Here is a 17,921-nt window from a genome sequence, read left to right as displayed (position 1 = left end):
GGTTGTGTTGGACTTCCTTACAACGCCTCCCTCAGTTGCTGCGAGTGAAAATGTTCAAGGGAAATACTAGTGAAATGCACTGATGGAATACTATTAATCCTAATAATAACGGTCCCAACGCAGGTAACTCTCAAAGAACTGAGAGTGGGAAGATCAGAGCAGGATTTCCGAAGTGGTGCCCTCTTGAATTCTCATTGGATCCTCCCCAGCAGCCTAAATCATTCTTGCTGCTATATCTATCAGGATGACTACAGCCTTGCTCACTAGTTCTCTCTTTATCTCGTTGTCTTCAACACATCCTTTTACTTCTCTTTGCAGATTTATCTGTATTCCACCTCCTGTTCTCTGGGGTTACACAGCTTCTTCCTTTCCCCACTGTATGGGGATGTACAGCCTGTAAATTTTCACTTTGCTTAAGGATCACTACGAATCACCCCCCCCTCCACTCTCCCCCCCACACCCATATAAAGCATTTTCACATTCTGCTTTCTTGCCTTGGGGGTTCGTGGCTCTCTGTGTAACTGGTTTTTACTTGGTTACATGCCACCAGGGAACTGCTGATTATTTTAAAGTCCCACTACCCTGCAGCTCACTACTTTACCTTGATTTGGAAGATCATGGAATATCTATTTGAATCCTGGATGTATTTTTCTCACAGTCTTCTTGCTTCCTGAAATTTCCTCTGGTAAGTTATTCTCTTTATCTATTACTTGAAACTTAACTAGTGTTATTTTTAATAAGCTCTGTTTTGTTGAAGTATTTCATTTTTCACATTTTTGTTACTTTTGGAACTGAAAGATCCATATGACTATATTTATTAATTAGTATGTTAGTGGCAATTGCACTACTAATACATATCCCATATCATGTATTACCCCAATATCCCATGTATTACCCCAATATCTTTTACCTTCTTTATTTTTAAATTTCTGTCCTCATTTATATTACAGTTTATGTTGACATTAATCCCCCCCACCTCCATTAACCCTTCTTGGCACACATTCCCGTGCCATTTGAAAGGTCACATTTTATATGTTTATCTAAGAGAGAGCTTAAAAGAGACTTTCTGACAATTACAAGGTCTGGAAAGTTCACTAGTCTGATCTTCAGAAGGTTGTTCAGGTCAGTATTTGTTCATGATAAGCAATTACATGACTGAGGGAGGACTTTGTTACAAAGTGTATTTTTATGAATTTAGCAGGACCTTAAACACTAAAATGTCACTGAATGGTAGGAAGAGGACTGTGAGTTTTGAGGGCATCATTTTTTTTTTTTTCTTAAAACATTTCAGATCACACATGAACGCGTTATTTTGGGCATTGTATTTTAATTCAGGCATAGTATTTGTCAGTACATTTCTGATTTTGTGAATTAGCTGGTGAACAGTTAATTGGACACAGAGTACTCATTTCAGAGAGGAGCTATCAGAAGAAACCCCTGATTATCTTGGTTCTGATAAATTGAAATTCAAGAATAGACTTTACATGAAAAATTTAATTGCCTCACTCTTCATACTTGTCTACCCCCACCCCCTGTGTTTAATAGTCATGTTAATATGATCAGTGCCTTTTGCTTTTATGAACATTTCTATGGACTTAACTGACAAGATTATCAGCTCCCCTTCCATATAATTGTGTTGAGAAACATTTTAATCTTTACTTTTACTTCACATATTGACACATAATGAGGAGAACACCATATTCATTTAAATGCCGAACATGCATGTATCAGTAATTTCTAACACCCACTGAGGGTTTTCTCTAAACATCCGCCCCCTCCCCCAAATTAAGGACAAGTTCCTGGTTTCTACAACATTTCCTTTTATTGGGATAGATGGAGGTAAGAACCTATTGTTCATGCTTTTCTTTTTCTTTCTTTCTTTTTTTTTTTAATTTCTGGAAAAGTACTATTCTTGTCGTCATTGATGACTGACGCGACAACCCAAGCAATGTTTTTTTAAAATTCAAAAGCCCTTTTAGCTCCCAGACATAAAAGTACTCCAGCTGCAGCGTCACCCCATCCCCCAGTCTCGGGATTCAAGGGCTTTCCCCCCTTGACTCCCACCGAGAGAGAACAGGGCTGAGACTGTTGTCCGCACCACTTGGCGCCCCTCACCCGTCACTAGGTCACTAGTTTCTACCTGATCTCTTTCCCAGTCTGGTCGTCCTGCCTGACAAGCCAGTACCATCAGAGTCCGTGACTTCATTTGAAGAAAGGAGAGCTTCATATAATTCAATTCAAACATCCTCTTTGGAGGACTGCTGTTGTTGCGCAAGGGTGGAGGGAGGGGAAAAAAGAAAAAAGAAAAAAAAAAAAAAACAACTTTCAGCGCAGTCAGATCCAGTAAGGAACAGACAGTCGGTGTTTAGGTAAGTGCGTTTTGCTGTATTATACCTGAAGCTCAAGTGTGTGAAAGGGAAATTTACATCTGAGGGGCTCCCGCAGCCAAGAACGTTTTAACTGGAGGGTTATCAACAGGCGACTCTCCGTGGAGATTTCTCCGCAGCTCATGGCAACGCCTTTGCCACCTGAGCTCGGGGAACGGAGGAGAGCAGGTACCTGGTTGACCAGCTGGCCCCAGGCTTGGTGTTGATGTGGGAATAACCCATGCGTGTAGGAAAGGTGTCCCCCACTCTGACCCGCTAGCGCAGGCTCTGCACTCAGCCCCTGCGGCTAACGCGTGCTTGGTGTGGGCATTTGCAGCCCGACAGAGTGGTGTGCGCCAGGGGGTTTCCATCCTTCCAGAATGCTCCATTTCCAACCTTCCTCAAGACAAACTTGAGCAAACCTCTTCTGTATGAGAGAATAGACTTAAGATCTCCGGAGTCTCTTAATACCTTTTTGTGTTAATATTTATTTATTTTAATGAGCTATATTTATTGTTAGTAAACGACGGTTCCTCAGAATGCCTGTTTTATGAAACCCTAATCACTGTCCTTGTCTGACTGCGAAGTAGAGCTTAGAACTGTTGAATGACTTCTTAGGTTCTGTGTTAAAGTATTATTGCTGACGGTCACTCCTTCCTTTCCTTCACCAACTCCCAAGAATCTGGAAGGCGGTGAGCGGAAGAGAGTTGAATTTCAACTTGAAGCTAGAGCTTGGAATATAAGGCTGAAGTTAAAAGCAAAGAGTGAGGATTTGGAATCTGTCTAGCTTATATCCACTTTAAAGTTGGTCTTTTATTTTGATTTTCCTCTTTCTGGAGGTGGGGGTGGGAAGTAGAAAGATGTGGGACTGGGAGCGCTCTCTTCCAGCGTCCACCGGAGAGGGGGTGGTGCTTCTTGGCCGCTGGTTACTGCTGATTCCACAGCCAAACAGTGACAGAGAGTTGAAGTCTCTGATGGCTGTTCTTCTAGTCCCCAAGAGTTGAACCGGAGAGCCTTTTACTTTGCACCAGGTCGAGAACGTGATCAGCCCTTTAGAGAAGGAACCTCCTTGTAATAGGAATTCTACTGGGAAACGCCGTGTAGGCACTACCTCCTAAGATAAGATGCATGTTTGGAGCTGTGTAAAATGCCCACCGGCTGTTTGAAAGGAGGAAAAGGTGACTAGGGTTGCAAATTAACCTTAGTATCACTGAAAAACATTATATCTAGTCAAATGTATGTAAGCAAAGAAGAGAGCACCAGGGTATAAAACTGCCACAGAAGCTTGGAAGACACATGATTCAGATTTTGGGGACTTCCTTTTGCGTGTTACATAAATTTGTTTGTCATCATGCAGTTAAGCAGGTAAGGAATGAATGTATTTTCTTGACAATCATATAACTTGTGTTTTACTATCATGTGGTTTTTTTCTGTGTTGCAAGCAATGGAATATCTGCATTTTCAGTTGGTCCTGCTATGATGCATAACTTCTTAATATTCACATTCATGAACCAGGGTAAAGCAGTTTAGATGTTTAACATGCATTAATTTAACTGTTTAGTGTGCATTTATTTAAATGTGTAGTCACATTACAAAAATCATAAATTGGACCAAGGTTAGAGGAAGAAATGGGAAGGGTAGAGAGTTAGAAGAAGAAATGTATAACCTTAATAAAATATGGAAGATGGCAGTTGCAGAAATGCATTAAAAACATTGCTTCTTGTTAAGGTTTCAGACCTTAATATATAAAGGACAAATGAAGAACTATTAAGGGTTTCTTGAACGAATAAGTAATTTTGACTACTTGAGAGAACTGTTTTGTGGGTATTTCCATTATTTTCTCCACCTTAAGAAAAAATATATGAGGTGGGGGTGGGTTGGGTTGTAAAATAGAATGAAAAAAGAAGTTTGCCCAAGGGCAGTGTTGTGTAGGACCCTAGTATGAAAATCTTTGGGTTTAGAAAAACAGTTGGAAAACTGAAAAAAAAAAAAAAAAATTAGAAAATTTTGGATTTTCTTTCCCAAATAAATTTCTTTCACATTCTCAGTTTTGTAGATTGAGCAACCAATAGATTTCTTCCACTATCAGATTTTTCTCAATTAAAATGGCAAACACATTCAAATAAGTTTTGTTATTATTCAAATAAGTTTTGTTATTATTATTGATATTACTTTGTTATTTTTTGTTAACATGTTGAAGGAGCCTGGACTTTCCACACAGTGAAGCAAAAAAAAAAAAAAAAAAATTACTAAAATACCATCATAAAACTCCTCTACTTGTTAATAACACTTTCTCTTCTCTAAGAAATTGTATTATTTAAATTATCTCTGGTAAACAGTTTTAGTACTTACATTTATTGATGTAGATCCCTGATCAATAATTTTTCTGCTAGTATGGCTTACTGATAAAATCTTGAAGAAATAAGAAAGATAATTGTAACTTTGGGTTGTAAAATTGCAAAGTTGTAGTGATTTTCTCAGTTGGATGCAGAAGGTAGTTTTTACTCCACTAGAGAAAGTAATTTGTCAATGAATTCTAATTCCCCAATACTTTTGTGTTTAATCCTTAACAATTTTATTGTAGTAGATATGCTCATTGTGTATATGTTTGTGTGTGTGTGTATACATATATATTTGTATACATACACACGTTTTTGGTAGTTGGAGAAGGTATTTCTTTTAAATCTATGTTATTTTAATAATGTTTTCCAAATGAAATAGAATGATACCGTATAACAATCAATTTCATTTTCTTTTAATCAGATAATAGGTGATTTCATCCTCTCATAGAACATTTTATCTTAAGAAATTCATCATCATAGAAATGTACATTTTCATAAATTACATCTTGATTTTCTTCAGGCAAAGTTATTGTACATTATAGTTAAGTAAATACAACCTAAGTAGGAAGAAACTATTGGAACTCAAAGTGTGTGTGTGTGTGTGTGTGTGTGTGTGTAATTTCTACCATTAGCTTGACTCCTAGATTTGTGTATTCTTTAAAAAAAAGTGGAATTTATTTTCAGTGTAGTGTATTTGTGTGTTTCTCTCTACAAGTACAAAGAATACAACTGTTGGGATTTCCAAACTTTTATGTTTCATTATCAACCTGTGATTCAATTTTTTATGTTTCCTCTATTTATTTTTAGTTTTTTCATATTATCTTTAAAAGAGGCAGTTATTTACTAGAATAAGAGTCTGAAACATTTAGTAAATTGGATATTAATATTAAAAGAGTTCAGGAACACATGGGAATGACACCAACTTGTGTTATATTTGTTTTGCACACATATTGTTTTTAGAAAAAAATTATTTTTTCTTGAAAAATATCTCAAGTATTTTTGGATATTATGATTGTATGCTTATGATTAGTGATGTTCTCTTCTAAGGCTTTCACTGTCTTTCTCTTTCACATCCTAATAATGGGTTATTGGGAAAAGTAGAGTGCTTATACATCTAGACTTTCCTTCCTGAATTTCATTTCTAGTTCGACCTGGGATTAATGTAATCCTGGTAAGATGTTCTTGACCACACTTCATTTATTTTTCTCATCTCTCACATGGAGAAAACAATGCCTACCTCAGAGAGTTGTAGATAAAACGTGATGTAAGAGATGTGGATGCTTTAAAAAGGACAAATATGTTATGAAAACAAAATATATTTTTCAAAGGATATCATGTAAGTTTGAATTTTTAATTAGTTGTTTTTGATAAAGTTGTATCTCCACACAATAAATAATGTTGACTCAATTTTTTTAATATTAATATCAAATCTTGGTCAGTGGCGTTATGGTGTCAAATGAATTTAATAAATATTTGATATTGATTAAATATAACAGTTTTAATATGTGTAATTTTAAAAACTTGAAATAATATACTTCCTGAGGCATATTCATTATTATTTACACTATATTTAACCTTTGCTTTTATTCAGTTTTGGATAGAGTCACCTTTACAAAATAGTTGCTTTTGACTGATTTGTCATTGTTATTTAATAAAAAGAACATCTGATTTCTTAGCAGATTTATATTGTCAACCTGATGATCTCTACTCTTAATTGGGAACAAGATTAAAATATTTTCATGTAATAACAAAGGAGAAACTTTAGACAAACTTCTAATTTCTAACGCTTTTTACAAACTTATATAAAGTTTACCAGAATTAATTAGGGTGACATCTGGCATTTTTGGTGTTTTAATTTAGCGAGTACTTGGATAAACTTATTTAGACACTTGGAAGTATAACTCTGTCCACTTTCTTCATGAACTACTATGCGTTCTCTATAATTTTACTATCTTAGTGTTAATAATTCATAATTTTTAAAGGAAAGCAAAATAAAAAATAATCTGTGTGAATATTATTGACTGCTAATGGATAATCTTAGTTGCTAAAAGGAGGAGAATAGTTTAATAACATTTATTCTATTTTAGGAAATATTCTATTTTTTGAAAATGAGTGTCTGAGTATGAAATTTAATAATGAATACTAATGACCTTTCTACTGAAGACATACTTGGAAGTTCTGGCCAAACTCTTAATTTTTTATTTTTTAACAGTATCAAATAGCCACCGTAACCATTTCATACTGGTTATCAAATGTCCTCACAAGGAACTTTTTTAGGTTTCTACCCCTATCTTTTCAAAGCATAAATATAAGCTATCAAGAATATTTGTATCCAGTTACTCACCTGTAGACCTATCCAATTACAAAGTCTTGCTAGATAATTACTTTATAAGCTTACCTTATAAGCTTTTAATCCACTCCTCTACACTTAATGTTTAAAATAAAGTTCACACAGTTCCGGAGACTTTCCCAATCTCATACCCAAAATAACTCATCATGAGTAATTAATTGATGCTCTAATAATTGCAGTAACTCAATTATTATTTACTAATCAATATCTTTCCCAAAATTGAAAAATATAGCATATATATTTACAATGAGTTGACTGGATTAATTGATGTTTTATAAAATTTTGAAATGTTTATATTCAACCATGATTGTATAAATTGAGATGGTGAAAAATGACATGTTATCTACTAAACTGAGAAATCTTATAGATTCTCATTCTTCTATTTCATTGTTATTTTCAATAATCACTATTCATTGTTTGTCAATGTTTTATTTTTTAAGTTTAGAGTTAAAAAGTACCCTCAGTGCAACCTATTTTTACTATTTTTTTCAGAAGTATTTGTTTTAATGCCTAAACTCTAATTTACTCAGATGAGATGTGGATGCCTTTAAAAGCATCCAAGCAAAACAAATTCCTTTTAATAGCTAATAAAGTAGCTACCATATTATAGTTACAGCAAATTAAATCTATAAAGTACACATTTATTGATTAAATTAATAATATGTGAACATTACATTAGAATGTATTATGCTGTGAAAGAATTATTCTCTCATAATTGTGTGTTTCATTTATATTCCATTATAGATTTATTGTGAAAGAATACTTATAGATAGACTTATTTTTCCTGATTTCTGTGAGTATCAGCCAAGCTCATCAGGATTAAGCTTTTTTTTATTAACTTTTCTGGACTGTTGCATTTTGTTAATTTTAAAAGCTATCTCTAAAATATTGCACTATTAAAAAACAATCTAGCGTTGGGAAGACCAGAATTCAGTAACCATGCATTTTAGATTGTTCAGCGTCAAATAGTGGCCAGTATATAACTACATTGTTATTTTACAGATTCATTAAATTCTTACTGTCACTAATAACAAATATTTTCGTTTAAATGTTTCAGATGCTGTCCAGAAATGTAAGTCAGTCTAAAAAAAGTGATTAAATTAAATCAAAAAATAAATTTAGGTATTAAGGCATGAGTTTATTCAAGTATCATATTAAAAATCACATACCTGTGTGAAGGTTGAGTATGATTATGCTCTGTATAATACCTTATGCATATATTTTTAAGATAATTTTTCCATAACTGCCTTTAAATATGCAATTTAATGCTGTCTGCTGAAGCCCCTTATGCTATAGTTAACATAAATATAAAACCAAAATTAATAAAATCAGGAAGTTCCTGGCATAGATAATAAATAAAGTGGTTTTCGTGACTTTAGTATGGTAATATTTGTGATGGTTTGAAAATTCAGTCCTGTAAATATATATACACAAAAGAAGTCCTGTTTTTTTCAGACATGAACACCTTTTAAATAATACACTCTAAATTGGTAGAAGAAAAACTATGAAAAATTGAATAAATTATGCAACAAAGTTGCATAAAATACTATTTTAAGATAATTAATGCTTGCTTTCTTAATGTTTCACATATAACACCAAGCATGTTAATACATAGTCCAAATCTAGCTTGTTGAAAACATTAAAATTAAATGACTATACTTGAGTTTATAGTAATAGAATTTCTTATTATTCACCCAGACCAGTTCACTAATATATAAAGACACAGTAATAGTACATTTTACAAATATGATAAGTAATATTGTCAAGATTGTACTAAAGAATAATGAGGAAGAAGACTATAAGTTTCAAAATGGAATAATCTAGAAGAAAATTAATTATCAGTACCAACAACTAGATTAATTAACAGTATCAACAACTAGAAAGTGTATTTTTTTCCTAAATATGAATTTTACTCCAAAGAGAGTTTTTTAAACAACTTGCTAATTTTATTTTTAAAAATTCATGGATAAACAATTATGAAGAAATCTGTGCTTATCAGATGTATAAGATATACTCATTTCTACTTATTCAATGATTCAGCAGGTAATTTAGAGTAACTCAAAGACAGCACTATTATTTTTCCTAATGTGAACTAAAGAGAAGTGAATCTAGTCTTCTCTGTGTATTGAAACTTAAACTTCATACCTAAGAAAAAAGGGTCTCCTGAAAAAAATTGTAAAGGGCATTCAAAGTGTATTTTAGAAGTAATTTTTAAACCTTTTTAAAATTAAATTAATTGTTTTATGCAACTAAGTCACTTTTGAGTGGAGACACTCTATGGATTTATAAGCGTCCTCTACTCCGACCTCCAAAAAGATATGCAATTTTGCAATCCATAATTCCTTGTTTGAGAACTTTTATATCAAAGTTAGATCATTGTTTTATTAAATGTATAGCTATCTTTATATTTTGGTCAAAAATGTAATGCTAATATGTTTGAATAGTAACTTACCTATGGGAAAAATAATTCAGAGGATTCTTGTTTCCTTGTAGAGTGAACTCTGGCAGGTTTTCATATGTATCTTTCATCCAGCCATGAAATGAAGAAATTTTAAGAACTATCTTGTTCAACCAATTTGAAAGACGAAACAACAAATTACAATTGTAAGACAGACCGGAATAAAAATGAAGATGACTTTTGTCATTATTGCTTTTTAAACCTATCATTCATAGCTGCTAATTAAGAAAACCAATTCTGATTTTGAGTAAGAATCAGCAGCTCCAATAATAAGTGTTTTGATTAACTGTTAAAATATTTCTTTATTTTTAATAATCTTTAGTAAGGTAAATAAAAGTTTATCATCACAAGATTCTTTAATTACAGAAGTGATATAACTTTGACATGTTTTCCTATATTTTAGATATATATTTGCGTCAGTCAAAGCTGAAGACAATTTACTCAAGATCTTAAACCAGACAATTATTAACTATTAATTAAAATGTATTTATTCCTAAATATTGGTCTCAGATAAGCCCAGTAATAGTGATTACTGTAATTATTGTTCAGAAGGTAATTCTTGACAAGTTCAAACAAGATGATTTAAAAAATTACCCCTTAGTTTGTGCATGACATGCTAAGAATAGCTAATGTTTAATAGTCTATGTCAGATATCGTAATGTCTCATTTTAATTTTATTTCTTTTCAAAATTCGGCTGATTCTTTTTTATGTAAAGACTGTCATCAAAAATCTTCAGAAAATTTTTCAGAAATGATTTTAAAGTTTAAAAATTGTTGACTTTTTTTTTGAAATAGTATCTCGTAACGTTTTGAGTTTGAAGACAGTTTGGGCTATTTTAGAAGATAAATTCATGTATTGACAAGTGGTCCTTGGAAATATCAAGTGTTCTCATAATTGTATATTGGGGAATGATAAAAGTAGATGTGTATTGTAAGAAAGAAAGCTTAGTTAGACACAATATAACTTTTGGAGACATTATAAGGCTAACTTCTGAGTTAAAATTTGGGCTATCCAAGCCTCTCTGTCAACTGGGTAAGTTGTGCTAAGGTTAATTGCTAAAGAAGCATTCTTTAATTAGAAACACCCAGAGTTCAGACATGCTTTATTAGATGGCAGTTAAGGCTTTGGAAAATAGCATATAACGATTTAAATACTTGGTGTTATTCTTGTTAGTTTGTTGTAAATCACTTTTGTTTTTGACTCTTTAAAAAAACAAGTGCATCAGATGTATGATGAATTATGTGCACTGGTGTAAACCCTGGGAATATAACAATGAAGAGATGTAACCATTGCTCATAAGATGCTTACAGTTTTTTGCTATTTGTAATATACTTTTAAAAATTAATCTACTTTTATATACTTGTAATATACTTTTAAAAATCAAATTTAATGCTTGGCCACTCATTTGCATACAAGTCCAATTTTGATATTGTAAATATAACTATCTTAGAGACAAGAGGGTTGTCTATTTTTCATTATAGAGAAAAGACAATGAAGAATGGATTTTCTATATAAGGTATTAAAGAATAACTATTAAAGAGAAATAGAGAAGCCAGGACATTTCTGAAAATAGTCATAACAATTCTCAGAGTGATGATTTAGTGGCATTTTGTGTGTTGTTTTGTTTTTTATCTCCAAAATATATTTTTTTTATGAAAACATTCCCAGTAGATTTTTTTATTTTAATAATTAATGAAAAATCAGATTAACATTACAAGGGTTTTATTTACAAATTTATTTTTAATTCCATTTATTTATTAATAAACTCCATTTATTTAAGACCTTCTACATGCCAATTTCACTTGTTGGTGCCACAGAGACATTATTGTATAAAACAGAGACAAATCAGCCTCATGTTGCCTAAACTACAGTGGAATTGTTATCATGTGAATTGAATGAGTTCTGTAACCAGCAAGAAGACAAGTTAAGGGGTTTACCAATAATATTTGTAACACACATTCGTGGGTTAAAAATGTTGAAACACTTTCATTTCCTTAGAAATTGGTAAAAAAGACACTGAAGATTATTATTCTGAAATTCTGAAAGTTTCTTCCTATGGACTAGATCATTACTACCTCTTTTTATCTTAGTAAAAATTTTACTGAACCATCTTTGAAAGCTCCTTAAATGTAATACTTCTTTGTCAGTGATTTCAGAGTACACACTCTTCTTTATGCTTCTCAAGAAAATAACTTCTAATTAAATAGCTCATTTCACCTTGTATGCCTGGTTAACTCCAGGGTAAGCCTGGGAGCAATTACAGATCAAGAGATGTCCATTTGGTTACCAAACTCCAAGATTTCTTTGTCTCAGTATTGAGTCTTCTTCTTAGATTTTATTAGTAAGCCTTTATGTAGAGCAGTATGAATATCTTTGCTGAACCATTTTTGTAGTTTTAGTTTTTATTTGAGATAGTTGTTACGAAAAAAAAAAAAAAAAAAAAAAAAAAAAAAAAAAAAAAAAAAAAAAAACTTTGTAAAACTGAAATTGAGGATACTATCCAAAAGTGCAGGGGCAATATTCTTCACATTTTCTTTCAATTGACACTTATGTGACAAAATTTTTTTAATAATAAAAAACATTTTATTATCCTTGCAAGTGGAACACTTTCTATTCTCAGATTCTGCCAGGAAAGGAAAAATCATGTTGCCAGTCACAACAACAATTAAATCTTGATATCTGCATCTAACATTTCTACTTCATTTCTACATATCCTTTTAATCTTTATTTTAAATTGTCTTCTGTTTTACTGTTTTGGTAGAAAAATATATTAATTGTCATACATTTTCTGAAGCTGTTAAGAAAAAATTATTCATAATACTTGTTAAAGACTTGTAGGATCGACTTTATTCAAGGTGGGCTACTTTAATGGGGTTTGGTAAGTGGAAGAGAGCTATTTCACTCAACTCTGAACACAACAAGAAAAAGTAGGATTTATAGCCAAAGAGAAGGATGGGGATCAGTGGATGGAAAATTACTAAGAGAAAATATCAAAGGTAAGAGGGGGTTCTGGCTAAACTGTTCTAACAGGATTCTTGCTAAAGACAGGCGAGGGTGGTCAGATACCACCTTCAGGATAGTGGAGAATGAGGAACCCAATCAGATATCTAAGTGGATCATATATTAAAGGTGAAGATTCTAATAAAACTGACTTAGCAGGATTCTTGTTAAAATTGGACAACATAGAGATGAATACAGAAGCTCAGAAGTCAGGGCCTGAGAACTGAGTAAACAAGAGCCTGAGTAGAGTTAGGTCCAGGAAAGATTCTTTGTCAAACAGTTCCCAATATTTTATATTAAAATTAGATTTTCCAATCTAATATACTTTCTCAACGTCTTTCATTTGAATTTCATTCCTTAGTGCCTGACTAATTTTTTTATGAATTAAAACGGAGTACAATCTGAATCTTACAATGATATTTTATTATATGATCATCTACGTTGAAACACCATGATATTTTATGTTTATCAGGTAACCTAAGTGATTCTGGTATTTGGGGCTCTTAAGAATAACTTCCCCTACGTGCTGGGCCAACTTAAGGAATGGAACTCACCTTCTCTTCATTTTTCTAATCAGTTCTACCATTAGGTATTAGCATTTAACTTCCTCTTTATTGGTAGGACAAGACTGTATTGACGAGATCAAGCAGGAGATTAGTTTCCTTAGCAGTATATACTTCTCAGAGGAATACTAACCCTCATTAATTTGGAAAACGCTTACAATTGTAATTCATAGGCACTATATTGTCTGACCCGCTAAAATAAACAAGAAGAATGATCTTCTGGAACAGAGGTTTAGCAGAGTTATATGACTAGAAGAACTCATTTCTAGGTCGGTATTAACTGTTATAATATGATTGAAGACAAGGAAGCTCTGTTCTTTTGAGAAATAAATAAAAAAGAATAGAAAAATAAAAATGTGCAAAAATAATGCTTTGATAGCACATTAATATAATAATCCCCTGCTAGTGTAAGCATATATAATAAAGCAGCCCCAGAAGATTTATTTTTTATAAAGTTAAAAAAATAAGCAGGAGTTCAATTCAGAGCCTGTTCCAAAAAGTTACTATGCCTAAGATAGTGTGTTACATATTAAGGGCCCCAGGGATCACAAAAACATAATAACTGCCAGCAAATCTCTCATAATCTGGTCATATGAACAAAAGTGTTAAAAAGGATAACAATAGTATATTATAAAATTTTACAAGATTCATTAATGAAAATCTATCCAGTCTCTACTTACTTTCATAATTTATGACCTACTTTGTTAAAAAAATTTAAGGTAGTTTTTAATATACCAAGACATTTGTCTTTGAAATTCAAAAGGGATTTCTATTTCAAATAAACATCCATTTCCACCATTTTTGTAGCCGCTCATTGAATAAATTCAGTTTGCTGTGATGCTTAGAATTAAATACCATTTTACTTTGAGGATTATCATTAATTTTTAGGTTTTTTTTTTTTTAATGTCTTTACTTTTTGAAAGATGTAGTTGTTATAATTCCTAGAAATATCCAGTGATTCTGTTTATTTCAACAGAAAACAAACATAAAGAAATTATTTCTCTATACTCTTGTTGGAGTATAGAAATAGAATAGCAAAATCCTACCTATTTATAGGGAGAATGGCCTACATTGTATAAAGCAAGATTTCATATCTTGATGAATTATTTTACATCTTTAGAAAGTACGGTAGCAAATTTTAGTTTGTTAGACTATCTAAAAATTCATTACGTTTAAATAAAAAAGTATAGATTAAGAAAGAACAATTTGAAGTCATTTAAAATATAAAATTATAGATTATAATCAGTATTTCACTGAAGTGTGAAGTTATACATCATTACCAAAATGTAATGATGCAACTTATTGAATAATGAAGCTCTCATTCTTTTACTAATCTGACTATAGAATATATAGAATCTGTGAACATTCGAAAATGAAAATGCATATCTTTACACATGTAGAAAGATAACGTATTACCTTATTTATTTGTTTGAATATGTTCATCGAATTTAATACTTGAGTATTGATTGATGTTCTAAGAGAGCAATGTCTTTAAAGCTTTATTTTTGTACTCAGGATATTTCTTGGCAAACGATGTTATAATTTTTCTTTTTTTTTTCAGTTGTAGTTCTGAATTTCCACACTATTATCTCTTAAAATAATACTTGTTAGAAATGACCCTCCTATCCTTTTCGTTATCTATTGTATGAGAACATGAAAAACATGATATTAATTAAAATTGTATGATTGCATTTTAGCAAAATATTAAGTGTCATCTCATTTCACTGAAATTTTATTATGTCTCCCATTGTTAGACACCAACTATGTCAGTGTTGAATTGTCTTATTTTTAGTAGTACTATAAAGCAATTTATAATAATATTGAATAATCAAAGCCTATTGGATTAATCTTACAATTTTTCTGAGTAGTAGATAGGTAAATTAATCCAGTTTAACCATGATTATACTTTTCAACCCAATAAATATCACATGTAATCTGAAAAGAAAGTTTTCTAATTTTTGAGTTTGTAGTACATGTTTTAAAATATATTTAATTAAATCACATTTAGTAGATTTAAACTATCACTCTAATTGAAAATATTAAAATATACAAAGCAGACACACAGTGAAAACTCATAATATGTGTTACTCAGAACACTTGCTTGCTTACAATAGCTTGAGATAATCGTATTCTTTCATTTGAATTTTTATTTTATACAAAGGTGACCTCAAAAATTCTGAGAAATAACTTTCAGTTTGCAATTGGTTATTATTAGGTTACAGTAGAATACAACAGGAAAACTACGGTATTCAGTTTGACTTCAAGAGTACAAATGGGATCTTAATATATATTACACTGTGCTGCTGAGAACTGAAATAAGAACATTTCGTAAAATGCTTGGTATATCAAAAGGATTAAAAAGGTGTTAATTTTGTTGTGAAGAAAATTAAAATAGCATTTCGTTTTATCATCATTTTCTTTATTTCCCCCCCCCCAGGTAGCCAGGGAGACCTCAATCAAAATTATCCTTGTATATGATTTTCCAAATGGAGAGGAATAGGCTCTTCAATTCCTGTTTCTTTACTATTATTCTTTAAATTCTCATTGTGCTCCTCAATTAGAGGGGGATTTTGGTTTGGCTGTTTGTTGATTAGGATCTAGGTTTGACTTTCATATACAGTCTCTGTCTGTACAAATTGAATTATACAACATAAGTGAAAAAGTCCTTAGTTTTCCAGTTGTGCATAATATGATAATCTCTTATTGTTATGTCCCCAATCTAATAATTAATAATAATACTTTATATTTTTGTCCTTAACATTTTTTAACAAGAATATTTTGCTTTGGGCCAGGTATGGTGTCTCATACCTATAATCCCAGCACTTTGGGAGGCCGAGGTGGGTGGATCACCTGAAATCAGGAGTTTGAGACCAGCCTGACCAACATGGTGAAACCCTATCTCTACTAAAGATACAAAATTAGCTGGATATGGTGGTGCATGCCTATAATCCCGGTGACTTGGGAGGCTGAGGCAGTAGAATCGCTTGAACTGGGAGGAGGAGTTTGCAGTGACTGAGATCGCGCCACTGCACTCCAGCCTGTGCAACAAGAGTGAAACTCTGTCTCAAAAAAAAAAATATATTAAATTAAATTAAAAAATATTTTAGGCTGATGCAGGAGAATGGCGTAACCCGGGAGGCGGTGCTTGCAGTGAGCTGAGATCCTGCCACTGCACTCCAGCTCGGGTGACAGAGCGAGACTCCGTCTCAAAAAAAAAAAAAAAAAAAAAAAAAAAAAAAAAAAATTTGCTTTGATACTCTTTGAACTTGTCAACAAACAATCTGGGCTTAAAAATCATTACCTCATAACTCGGTTTGCTCCCTTTCTTCAACTGCCAAAGCTATTTTCATCCTGACGCTCAGCTCAGATGCAGATTCAGATACAGATCCTTTGTAGATTCTATTTCTATGAAGAATAAATTTTCTTTTTATGACATGGTCTTGCCAGTCATATCACACCAGGTGCACCCTAATTTAGTACTTGTTTCATCAACATTTATTCATTCACTCTACCAATACTTACATATGCAGGTTTATTTCAGAAACTTTGGTGACTGTTTTGTTGTCATTAAGACAGGAGCAATTATTTTTTCTCTCCAAATTAATTTAATTGAAGGAAAGGAGATATGCAGAGAAGTAGGGCAAACAAGCAAACAAATATGTCAGCAAATGTACCATCATAGGGAAAGTAATGGGAGCACAAAAAAATGACCAACCAACTTTGAAGGGTCATAAAAAGCTTTGTGAATGAAATGGTAATCTAGTCTGAGGTTTTAAGGTCAATGTTAGGCAGATGAAGAGATCCTAGTCAAAATAGTGGTTCAGCCAGAGGAACCTCCATAAACAGATCTTGGAGAGAAAATGGAGTGAAGATGAGGTATATGATCATGGCTGAAAAATGAAGTTGATATTTGGTTAATAACTGTCCTGGCACATATACATAAGAAAGATATGGGCAGAGAGTTAAGCAAGGGAAGATAATTTTAGAAGTTATTTTAAAGAGATCTGATATCCTGAAACAAAAGTCATTACTTAAGTGGGGGTAAGTGGGGGTAAGGGATTTACATGTTCAGATTTAACATTTTAGTAAGATCACTCTGACTGTAGCAAAAAGAACAGATTGGATAGAGCCACATGGATGGTGGGAAAACTAGTCATGAATCTATTGCAGTAATACAGTTTAGAGGCAAAGTTGGTATTGTTGAGTGCATATCACGAGCTGGTCAAGTAAAATGGGGGTGGAAAAAGTGGTAAAACTTGTATTTAGGGGGAAGAATGCACAGAACTTGAGGACTGATTGGATATGTGAGTGCGAAGGTAGGTGAAAGTCATGTTTAGGCTTAAAAATTTGAGTAGATGGAAGTATGATTTAGTGAGATAACAAAACCAGAAAATGTTTGGAGAATGTTTAGTTTTCCTTGACAGAGGTATTGTTTTCTAATAGAAATGACCATAGGCAATATGCCCTGCCTTCCATATGGCCTTCCTAAACTGGTAAGTTCCAGGTGATAGAAGCAACTATCTTTATTAAGACTTAAAGCCCAACTCTGTCTCAGAATTTATCATGATACTTTGCACATTGCAATTGATCAATAAGATTTATTTTTTAATTCTGAGTTTCTACGTCATTGCCTCTACCAGAGTGGAATTGAAACAATGAATAAAATACTGTGGAAACACTATTGAAAAATTATGTTAAAATATTTTTAACTCATCTACCATTTATTTACTTACATAATTATGTATTTAGTAGTCACTGATTTCATAGCTAGTATTTACTTAAATGTATAATTGAAAAATTATTATAGTTATATAAGATTATATAATAATGCTATATATTAT

At 32.2% G+C, this 17,921-nt stretch overlaps 1 protein-coding gene across 2 annotated transcripts in view; it reads left to right on the top strand.

Annotated features, from left to right (window-relative positions):
- Positions 1-226: 226 nt before the first annotated feature.
- Positions 227-17,921, top strand: part of BRINP3 (BMP/retinoic acid inducible neural specific 3) — a 393,483-nt gene continuing 375,788 nt past the window's right edge. Inside the window, exon 1 of one of the 2 annotated variants that reach the window (XM_023203373.3) lies at positions 227-685. The gene's annotated coding sequence lies outside the window, so the exon portion shown is untranslated. Of the gene's footprint in view, positions 686-2,131; positions 2,370-17,921 lie in introns of those variants that run through there. The other variant, XM_023203374.2, reaches the window with a different exon arrangement.

The sequence above is a fragment of the Piliocolobus tephrosceles genome, chromosome 1 (assembly GCF_002776525.5).
Source record: "Piliocolobus tephrosceles isolate RC106 chromosome 1, ASM277652v3, whole genome shotgun sequence".
In the NCBI taxonomy this organism is placed as follows: domain Eukaryota; kingdom Metazoa; phylum Chordata; class Mammalia; order Primates; family Cercopithecidae; genus Piliocolobus; species Piliocolobus tephrosceles.
The sequence above is the reverse complement of the archived record's forward strand: the minus strand, read 5'-3'. Positions and strand labels throughout refer to the sequence as shown.